General features: G+C 37.3%; 1 non-coding gene across 1 annotated transcript; it reads right to left on the minus strand.

The window, feature by feature from the left end:
• Positions 1 to 10,547: 10,547 nt before the first annotated feature.
• On the minus strand, positions 10,548 to 10,654 carry LOC145044614 (small nucleolar RNA R71). The gene has a single exon (XR_013681562.1). It is a non-coding gene; the product is annotated as a small nucleolar RNA R71 (small nucleolar RNA).
• Positions 10,655 to 12,472: the final 1,818 nt, after the last annotated feature.

Consider the following 12,472-nt stretch of genomic DNA (forward strand, 5'->3'; position numbering starts at 1 on the left):
TTCTTCCTTGCTCCACATCCTCACTTCTTCTTAGTCCCTGCAAGTCACAACAAATATGAATACCACAACCGGTATCAAGGACCCAAGATTTCGAATGGGGTGAGTTATTAGAAATGATAGTGTAAATACCTGCATGGTTGGGTTTGACTTTCCCATCCTTCACATCCTGCTGGTACTTTGGGCAGTTCCGCTTCCAATGAGATTTTTCATGGCAATAGAAGCATTTAGCCTCTTTTGGGTCAGAAGAAGGAGTAATGAAACCTTTCTTGGTTCCACTTGAAGAAGAGCCATCAAGGGTCCGAGCCTTGGTACCCTTCGAAGATCTCTTTCTCTTCCTCCCTCGACTTTTCCCGATTGCCAAAACTGGAGTTGAGTTTGGAGTAGGAGTGATAGCAACTGACTTCCCTTTAAGACCTGTTTCTGCGGTCTTGAGAAGTCCCTGAAGTTTGCTGAGGGTGACCTCTTCCTTGTTCATGTGATATGTCATGCGGAATTGATCATAGCACGATGGTAAGGAGTGCAAAATGATATCTATTGCAAGCTCCTCAGGGAAGTTCACATTAAGCTTCAGCAAACGATCCACATACCTTTGCATTTTCTGCATGTGGCTCGTGACGAAATCTCCATCCTTCATCATGGTTGTTATCATGGAGCAGATGATTTCGTACCTCTCTTGTCGTGCACTTTGATGGTATCTTTCCATCAAATCTTGGTGCATTTCATAAGGGTAGAAATCCTCATAGGACTTTTGGAGTTCTGCTGTCATTGTGGCCAACATGATGCAAGCCACCTTGGTTGCATCTCTTTCATGAGTATGAAAGTCAGCGATCTCCTGGGGAGTTGCAGTGGACTCATCAATTTCCTTAAGCTCCTTGTCAAGGACATATTCTTTGTCCTCGTAGCGGGTAATCATCCTGATGTTTCTGATCCATTCATTGAAGTTGGATCCATCAAAGCTGACTTTCCCACACAAACTCATAAGAGTAAAGGAGCCATTAGGATTCGAGCCAGAAGCATTATTTGAAGACATCTGAAAGAGGAGAACAAGTTTACTATAGATTTAAGAGAGTCCTTAATAAAACACCCAAATGTAATATTAAGGCTAGGATCCAATCACAATATAATATAACTTAGAAGAGGTATGCCGTAATCTAAGCTATACCATATTTGAAAGGTAGGTGAATGACGATTCACCAATTTCCATCACGAAAACCGAAATATTAGATATTAGGTTTTATTGGTTTTTTTAGAAATTCCTAGATTCTTTGAGATTCAATGAACTTTTCAAAGGCATGTTTCAATCTCGAGAGTGCCCTCCAAGTTTTGTGACTGGGATACCGAGGATCACAAAACGAGGTGTGAAGTAACCATGCAAATCACTTGGTACCCTTAAAGTTTATCACTCAATCGATGTGCCGGTAAACCACACACGCTCCACCGATACTATAATAAACCTTAAGTCACCCTTTACCAACTTGTTAAGTCCAAGTTAGTGTGCCGGTTAACCACACACGCTCCACCAACGACTTAGACAAAGTGTAAAATGTAATTTCATGGATTAGCACCTTATTCACATTTTCCTAAAGTAACTAAGATTGGGAATTTAATAAAACATTTAGTTACTTTACAATATACATCATACTTTGAATGAGAGTTTATAAGTCCTTGTCTTACCCGTTCGGCTAACGACCCTCCACCAGTCAAGCAAGCGGTGGGTGAGAGTAGACACCCATTAAGTCACCATTTTATAGGCAACAACCTTATACCCACCTTATAGACCGGCTTCGTGAATGAGGCGTACTAGCGGTAAGACGACTTTGTTCTTATACATACATATATATATATATATATATATATATATATATATATATATATATATATATATATATATAATTATTAAATCGTCATAATATAAGTATAAGGGTTGAATTTTAACTTTTAAAATTCTAGGGGTTGGAACTAAATTTTTAACTTAACTTTACTTGTTCCAAAACTTGAGGGCAAGTTTTGTATCTTTCAAAACTTTTCATTTCTTGTAACTTATGAGTTTAATAGAGTAATAAAATGAAGACTCTTCATTTTTCTAACTCTTGTGTTTGTTTTAATGGTTTTAGTTCAAGTGTGACTCTTGGTTTTCCATAACTTGAGGACAAGTTGTGGACTCCATTAAAACACATTATGATCAAGAATTAATCTACCACATAGGTTACAAATAATTCCTATGATCATCTAAAACATCATAAGAACAAGAACATGAATATAAACACATTCATAAATTACACTTAAAACTTTGTAATTTTGATAACTAGTTGTTGTAAATGAATTAGCAAAGACATTACACCACCCAAAACAAGTTTTTCAAGTACCAAAAAGTTTAGGGTAATGTTTCTAATTCATTTCCAGCAACTAAAGTCGAAATTCTGCAACCAGTCGACCCTACTCGCCGAGTGCATGAACTTACTCGCTGAGTTGGTTGAAGATACACATGAACTCGACGAGTCCCTCTTATGGACTCGACGAGTCCATTCGTAGACAGCAAGATTTTCGACTTTTTTTCAACTTTTAAGCACAAATAAAAAGCAAACAAGCCTAGGCTCTGATACCACTGATGGGTTTTGAGCATTCTAACACTTCCTAAGTGTACATGCAACCCTAATAACCTTGGATCTATGTTTGTCTAATTATCATGCAAAGTTGAATTCCAAGGTTATATTCCTATCTAGCATACACGGGGAACAATTTTATCTTAAAGTATAGATAGAATAACTTACCTTGTTGTTGTTTGTGTTCCTTGAAACCTTGTGAGCCTAGCACCCCAAGTGTGATGCCTCAAATGCTTCACACAACACCAAATGCTCTTGGAAGAACTTATGAGAGAACACACACTTCTCAAAAATCGGCCAATCCCTCTTGTTTCTTAGTGTGTCCGATTTTAGGTGGAGAACATGTTTCTTATATAATGTTGACACATCTAGGGTTAAACCCTAATGTGTCATGACTCTTCATTTCCATGACCCATGGGTTTGTAACTCCCATGGAGCATCCATGGAGCATCCTATGGGTGGAACCCAACTTGATAATCCATGGAGCCTCTTAGCCCACTATACAAGATATGGATGATTTACATAATCAACCCATATATTTAATTAGTTATCTTTTGATCACATAATTAATTCTAAATTAATTCTTGATCAAACTAATCAAATAATATTATTATTAATATATTAGAACTTATAATATATTAATAATCTCCAAGTGTTATTTCTCTCATTTAGTCTATCCAATTGCATGGTGCCATGCAACCCAAATGGACCATGCCGGGTCGGGTCAAGTACATACCAGAAATAGTTATGGACTTAGACACCTTATCCAACACCATTCTCAACATTGAAAAACAGCTAGGCCAACTTGCACTTCAAATAAATGATAGACGACCGGGTGGACTTCCTAGTAATACCGAAAATAATCCGCAAGACGCACATAGAAACATCGTGACAACTAGGAGTGGGAAGATTATTACTCCTATGGCCCATATTCAAAAATAAGATCCTAAATTGGTGCAAGAGGAAGAAGCAGAAAAACAAGAATCGAAAAATCCCGACCCGACTCACCGAGTCGCAGACATGGACTCGATGAGTCCTTCACCTGAACAGAAAAATAAACCTCCTGTTAAGCCATATCAGCCTCCATTGTTGTTTCCAGGTCGAGCCAGACAAGACAAGCACAATATTGATTATTAAAAGCTCCTGGAACACATAAAAGCCCTTCAAATTAATATGTCATTCATCGAGGCGGTTGCACAAATGCCTAAGTATGCTAAATTTTTTAAAGGAGCTTCTTAGAAATAGAAAGAAGATGGAAGAAGTGAAGAAGATGGTTTTAAAGAAAAATTGTTCAGTCGCCATGTTAAAAAAATTACCTAAGAAGAAGGGTGACCCAGGTAGTTTGACCTTGACTTATCAATTCGGAAATTTAGCAACTATCCATGTGATGGCTGATTCAGGGGCAGGTGTGAACCTCATGCCATATTCATTCTTTAAGAAGTTAAACCTTCTGGATCCAAAGCCAATTTGAAATTCAATTCACTTAGCAAATAAAACGGTGACATTTACACGGGGAATACGCGAAGACCTATTGGTGAAAGTTGATAAGTTTGTGTTCCCCGCAGACTTCATAGTACTAGATATGGAAGCAAATCCTCAAGTTCTCATCATTCTTGGAAGACCTTTCCTAAATACCGCAAGTGCTATAGTAGAAATGCGAGATTCTAAACTTACCCTTCGGGTGGGAGACGAATCAGTTACATTTGGAGTTGACCAATGTAACACCCATAAAATTCAAGCCAATTTAAAACATTTTAACCCATTCAAAAACCATTAAGTTATACAACTTGTTTTCAAAATAGTTTAAACATCAGAGTATCCCCATAAACAAATTACAAAATCATGAAATATGAGGAGTGGTATGATCACGCCTTTGCCTTGCCACGATCTCCTGATGTACCTAAAACAATAAACTAAAACTATAAGCCCGAAAACTTAGTGAGTTTTCCCAAAATACCAACCAAATACAACCATAATCATATCATATCATATAACAATACAGAACAACCATGCCTCTCAAGTCTGCAGTGTGACTGGTCCGCCCTCAACAGGCCTTCAGTCCACCTAGTCCAATCTCTGAGTCTACAGTATGACTGGACCACCTGCACCGAGCCCTAAGTCTATCTGGATCTATCCCGAGCCGTCGGTATGACTGGACCGCCATACGAGCCTACAATCTATCCGGACCGCTCATAGGGTTTGTTGGCCTTTAACACAAAGCAGGACCGCCTCAACCCAAACATCAAGCATATAACCATGTGAACATATAACAGGTAACCACATAACAGTTCATAGACAAACTAATCGATCTAGCAGATCATAAAGCATAGCAACATCCTAACTAGGATACCGACCTAACCGGTCACTAACATAGCATCATCCTATATACCAGGATACCGACCTAAACCAGGTCACTAACATAATATTGTCCTAATTACCAGGACGCCGATCTAAATAGATCAATAAGCACATCAAACAGTACACGTACAGATATCAAATATAACTATCTCACAGATCATCAATCATAGTAATCTCTCATAACCAAAACACTGACCTAACCAGGTCACTAACATACCAATCCTAACAGATCATAAGAGCATGACAACATACTGTCTATCCGGATACCGATCTAACATATCAGACGAGTACACACATTTATTAAAATCTAATTTTAACCCATTATTCAGCAACAAAGTATAAACTCCAATCTTGGAAACAGGTGAAGCCTTCCTATTCCCCATGATCAAGTTTATCTTCCCGTGCTCCACATTCTCACTTCTTCTTAGGCCCTGCAAATCAGAACATATGTGAATACCACATCCTGTATCAAGCACCCAAGAGTTAGAATATGTTGAGTAATTAGACAATATAGTGTAAATACCTGCATGGGTGGGTTTCACTTTCCCATCCTTTAGATCCTGCAAGTACTTAGGGCAGTTTCGCTTCCAGTGTGCCTTTTCATGGCAATAAAAGCATTCAACATCCTTGAGAATGGCAGAAGGAGTGACAGAACCGCTCTTGGTCTTTGATGAGGAGCCTTCAAGAGACTCTCCCTTGGTACCCTTTGAAGGGTGCTTCCTCTTCTTCCCTTTGCCTTGCCCAATAGCGAAAACAGGGGTAGATGTTGGAGTAGGAGTAGTAGAGGTAACAACCGCCTTACCCTTAAGACCGGATTCCGCGGTCTTCAAGAGTCCTTGAAGCTTGCTGAGGGTAACTTCCTCCTTGTTTTATATGATATGTCATTCGAAAATGATCATAACAAGAAGTCAAGGAGTGCAAAATGATGTCAATTGCCAACTCCTCGGGGATGTTAACATTCAGCTTCAACAAACGGTCCACATACCTTTGCATCTTTTGCATGTGGCCCGTGACAGATTCACCGTCCTTCACGCAGGTAGTTATTATGGATGAGATTATTTCATACCGCTCCTGACGAGCACTCTGATGGTACCTTTCCATCAGGTCTTGGTGCATCTCAAAAGGGTAGAAATCTTCATATGACTTTTGGAGCTCAACTGTCATCGTGGCCATCATGATACATGCCACCTTAGTAGCATCTCTCTCATGAGTCCTGAATTCAGCGATCTCCTCAGGAGTAGTAGTAGACTCATCAAGTTCTTTTAACTCCTTATCGAGGACATATTCCTTGTCCTCGTAACGAGTAACCATCCTGATGTTCCTAATCCAATCCATGAAGTTGGAACCATCAAAGATGACCCTCCCACAAAGATTCATGAGAGAGAAAGAACTAGTTGGGTTAGAGCCCGAAGCATTAGGATTGGAAGACATCTGAAAGAAGAGAGTAAGTTTAGATTAGATATATAGGATCCTTAATAAGACACCCAAATGTAATATTAAGGCTAGGATCCAATCACAATATATTACACTTAGAAGAAGGATGTCGTAATCTAAGTAATAATATATTTGAAAGGTAGGTGAATGACGATTCACCAATTTCCACCATGAAAACGAAATGATTTATTAGGTTTAATTGGCTTTGAAATTCCTAGATTCTTTTGAGATTCATTGAACTTTTCAATGGCATGTTTCAATCTCGATTGTGCCCTTCAAGTTTTGTGAGTGGGATGCCGAGGATCACAAAACAAGGTGTGAATAACCATGCTAATTCACTTGGTACCCTTAATATTATCACCTAATCAATGTTCTGGTTAACCACACACGCTCCATTGATCTATGACAAACATTAAGTCACCCTTCGTGGTCCTTACTAGTCCTAGTTAGTGTGCCGGTTAACCACACACGCTCCACCAACGACTTGGTAAGGTACAAAGTGTGAATTCCATGGACTAGCACCATGTTCACATTTTTCCTAAAATAACTAAGACTGGGAATTAAAAGAGTTTAGTTACTTTATCATATTCATTATACTTTTAATGAGGATTTAAAGTCATTGTTCTACCCGTTCGGCTAACGACCCTCCACCGATCAAGAAAGCGGTGGGTGAAAGTATACACCCATTAAGTCGCCATTTTATATCCAACAACCTTATACCCACCTTATAGACCGGCTTCGTGAATGAGGCGTACTAACGGTAAAACGACTTATTCTTATGCATATATATAATAATTAACCATTAATGTTATAAATAGTATAAGGGTTGAATTTTAACTATTAAAACTCTAAGGATTGGAATTAAAGTTTATTAAAGTGTGTGAAACTTTACAAATTCCAAAACTTGAGGGCAAGTTTTGTAACTTTGCAAAACTCTTCATTTCATAACTTATGAATTAAAGGTTCATAAAAATGAAGACTCTTCATTTTCATGTAACTTATGTGTTTTAAGTGTGTGTTAAATAAGAGTGACCTTTGGAAATCCATAACTTGAGGACAAATTATGGACTCCATTAAAACACATAAATGATCAAGAATTAATCCTAAACAATTCAGCAAATAATTCCTATCATTTTCTAAATTCATAAGAACATGAACATGATCATCAAAAATTCAAGAATTATATGAACACATAAAATCATGGAATTTTGATATATGCTATTGTAAATGGATTAGAACAACCATTACACCAACTAAAATAAGTTTTATAACACCAAAACAGTTTAGGGTAATGTTTCTAGTCCATTTCCAGCAGCAAAATTCGAAAAACTGCACTCTTTCGATCCTACTCGTCGAGTGCATGAACTTACTCGACGATTTGGTTGAAGTTTGCCTTGGACTCGTCGAGTCCCCCTAATGGACTCGGCGAGTCCACCATGCAGACAGCAACGATTTTGACTTTTTTCACTATTTTGCATCAAGTATCAAACAAGCAAGCCTAGGCTCTGATACCACTGTTGGGTTTTGAGCAATCTAACACTTCCTAAGTGTGCATGAAACCCTAATAAACCTTGGATCTATGTTTGTCTAAATACATGCAAAATAATAATTTTCCAAGGTTTATAACCTATCTAACATGGCATGGGGAACATTTCAACATAAAAGAGTTAGAAGAGATTACATACCTTTTGGTGAGTTTGGTTCTAAGGAGTTTGAGGGCCAAGCACCAATAGTGTGAATGCCTCAAATGGAATCACAAACACCACAAACTCTTGGAAAACTTTGAGAGAGTATACACCTTGTATAAAATCGGCCACACACATGCACACACACACTAGTTCACTAGTTTTCTCTTAGGATCCATTTCATGCTCCATAAGCATGCTTATATAGTGTGCATGGTTAGGGTGAAACCCTAATAACCCATGTCTTTTCCTTTCCAAGGATCCATGGGTTAAAAGCTCCATGGATCATCCATGGACTTCCACATAAGCCTATCCCATTAACAAATGAGTATTAGCCCACACTATATAAAAAAATAGTCCATAATCTAATTAGTCTTCCTTTTAATCTCTAAATTAATTCATAATTAATTTAAGACTAAAACTAATTAAATAACGTAACTTCATATTAATATATTATAACTCATAATATATTAATAAACATATGTGTATAACTCTCATAAAATTATCCATAATAGTTTGGATGAGATGCAACCCAAATGGACCATGCCGGCCGGGTCAAGTATATACCAAATAAGTTATGGACTTAGACACCTTATCCAACATTTACATCATGTTTGAATCATTAGGTTTAGTTTATGAGACATTTTCTTCTATGAATATTAACTAAAAACTCGTTTCTTCTGTTTAGGGTAGACAAATTTATGACTATGGTTTGATTTTGTGGTTGGATTAATTTAATTTGGTGAATTTTGTTTTGTTAAGCTTGTTAAAGACCCTTATGTGCTGCCAATAACTATTTTCCTGTTATTTATCAAGTATATTAAGTTGCATGAACATCTCTTGATTGCTTGTCTTATATAATTTATGTGAACAATGCTATATGCCTAGGAATAGTGAGCATGAAACTAGGGGTTAATTAGAAAATAGGTAAATCAATGTGTGAGCTTGTGTGACGAACAACCATATAAAAAGTTAATTGAATTAGCAATTTAATTAGCTAACTACAAGTCTTATTTAATCTGAATCAATAAACTAGTAAACTCATTAATTTAACCAATTGGCCACTGTTTGAATTGATTTGTTTTCTAAGGATTAGCAATAGTGAACATGAACCTAATCACATTAATGTTTAGCCAATGAAAAATTAATCCATTGCACTTGCCATAAAATCAACCATAGGAATAAGTAAGTTGAACCTACACAGAAATCTCATTTATTATTGAATTTAGTTGATTTTTATTTGTTTTAGTTGCTAATTGTTTTGTTTGAGTGTTAGTTAAGTTCTTAAGTTTCTAGTATTGCAAAACTAGAGAAAACCTCTTTTCTTTTATTATTTGTTTTTTTAGATAATGCTAGTAGTTACTTTACTTACCGTTCCCAATGTTCGATACCTTACTTGCTTAACTATACCACCAATTGACAGGTACACTGCCTTTTTTGTGTCTAAATTATATTTAAAAAGTGGGATTAAAACTAGTGCATTTAACACACATCAAGTTTTTGGCGTTTGCTGTGGAACGGTTCAAAAATAAATTTTAATTGCTAGTGTTATCAATCAATTGTGTGAGATCTATCTTACACAAAGTTACTGCTTTAGTGAACTAGTTATTAGGTTTAAGTTTTAAGTCTTTCTGTTTTTAAGATTTTTGATTTTTTTTTTTTTTTTTCTGTTTTAGCTTTGACTCGTCGAGTCTAGTCGCAGCTACTCAACGAGTCCAAAGCAAAATTTGCAGTTTCGTTTTTTATTTCATTTTTGTTCTTTTTACGCGTGTTTCTTGTTTTTCTTGTAGGTATTAAATGACCCGAGGTTCAAACACACCTCTGGTTTCTCCATTCGAAGACCCAGAATCCGCTCTTAGGAAGAAAAAGGATAAAGCCGTTGAAGACTCAAAGAAATCACCTTTTGAAGGACCTTAAATCGGTCTTTGGGAAGAAGAAAAGTAAGAAATTAGGTGAGTCTAGCAGTAAAAAGAGTGAGGAAAGCAAGTTTGAGAGTTTTGAAGAAAATTCGATCCCAAAAGTAGCCAAATACGAGTTCAAATACAAAGAAGAAAGCGAGCAAGAAGGCGAACCCGACAACACCATGACGGACATTTCCAACCTCTCAATGGAGGCATACAAAAAGAGGATTCGAGATGACACCGATCCGGGGCTTTTGCAACCCACCATACCCGCCACCGCAACATTTAAACTTAAGGGGCACATCATCTCTGAATTAAAGGAGATTCCTTTCACCGGAAAGGATCATGAAGACGCTTATAAGAATCTCGATGAAGTTAACGACATCGCCGACTACTTTAACATTTCGATTGTACCAAGAGAAATGGTGTTGTTAAGAATGATCCCTGTCACCTTTAAAGGGGCCGCAAAGGATTGGTTGAAAGCAATACCACCAATCGTGATTACTAAATGGGCAAAACTGTGTGAGGAATTTTTTAGAACAATTTTGCCCACCATCTAAATTTTCTAAACTCAAAAAGGCCATTGCAAAATTTGAACAACAAATGGGAGAGTCGATATACAAATCATGGGAGTGCTACAAGGGTCTAATTAGGAATTGCCCACAAAATGACCTCAATGTGCAACAAGAAGTATCAGTCTTTGATGATGGGCTAAACGTCACCACTAGAAAACTCTTTGACTCTCAAGCCCCGTTAATAAAGAAAAATTTGGCTGAAGTTAGGGAACTTATTGAAGAATTCTCTAAGCACTCTAGAGAATATCATAACCCAAGGAATGACTCAACTCGAGGTGTGGTGAATGTTATAACCAATGATATGGCAGCAGTGATGACAAAATTGGAGAGCATGGGTCGAAGAATGACTAAGATTGACCAATCCATCCATGTCATTAGAGTGAGATGTGATAAATTTAGAGGACCTCATCTTACTAAGGATTGTGATCTTGATGAGAACGGGAACCGAAAACCCCAAGTGTGTTACTCAAGTGGTGATAGATATGATGATGATTGGCGAAAACCCAAGAAAGAGTGGCTACCATATGATGAATACAAGAAGGTGAATGAAGAAAAGAATAAGCAAAAAGCAAGAGGTTTTTATCAAAAGGAGGAGCAGGTGCAAGAAAAGAAATTGGACTTTGAAGATATGCTAACAAGATTTACAACTGCATCCGAGAAAAGGCACTACGATATCGATGCTGCAATAAAAGATCAACAAAACATGTTGAGAGATCAACAAATCATGATTAAAGAGCACCAAATTATGATGAAAGATCAACAAGCTCTACTTAGGAATCAGCAAGCCTCCATTTGATGGGTTTTGAGCATTCTAACACTTCCTAAGTGTACATGCAACCCTAATAACCTTGGATCTATGTTTGTCTAATTATCATGCAAAGTTGAATTCCAAGGTTATATTCCTATCTAGCATACATGGGGAAGAATTTTATCTTAAAGTATAGATAGAATAACTTACCTTGTTGTTGTTTGTGTTCCTTGAAACCTTGTGAGCCTAGCACCCCAAGTGTGATGCCTCAAATGCTTCACACAACACCAAATGCTCTTGGAAGAACTTATGAGAGAACACACACTTCTCAAAAATCGGCCAAGCCCTCTTGTTTCTTAGTGTGTCCGATTTTAGGTGGAGAACATGTTTCTTATATAATGTTGACACATCTAGGGTTAAACCCTAATGTGTCATGACTCTTCATTTCCATAACCCATGGGTTTGTAACTCCCATGGAGCATCCATGGAGCATCCTATGGGTGGAACCCAACTTGATAATCCATGGAGCCTCTTAGCCCACTATACAAGATATGGATGATTTACATAATCAACCCATATATTTAATTAGTTATCTTTTGATCACATAATTAATTCTTGACCAAACTAATCAAATAATATTATTATTAATATATTAGAACTTATAATATATTAATAATCTCCAAGTGTTATTTCTCTCCTTTAGTCTATCCAATTGCACGGTGCCATGCAACCCAAATGGACCATGCCGGGTCGGGTCAAGTACATACCAGAAATAGTTATGGACTTAGACACCTTATCCAACAGTCTCCCACTTGGATAAGTCTAATAACTATTACTGCAAGTATGACTTCAGGAACCGATCGGCAATTGTAGCTCTTTACAAGGTTTCTCGGAACTGTGAAGATGATGGTACGCCATTTAAGATAAGTGATCATATAATCCTCTGTTCTAGATATCAGTCGGACAAATACACGGAACAATGTCTTACTTATTGTCCAACAGTTTGTTTCCCGATTTCCGATTTGTTCGACAAAGAACTTAATTGAACACATCAACTTAGTTCTGACCGGGCCCGGTACATAGGTCAAAACAAAATCATCGAGGGGCCCAGATATCAGCTTCTAATCCAAGAAGGAACAGATAAACTTCGACTCATATGTTTGTTCTAC

Source organism: Lactuca saligna, chromosome 4, assembly GCF_052625555.1.
Source record: "Lactuca saligna cultivar CGN05327 chromosome 4, ASM5262555v1, whole genome shotgun sequence".
NCBI lineage: Eukaryota > Viridiplantae > Streptophyta > Magnoliopsida > Asterales > Asteraceae > Lactuca > Lactuca saligna.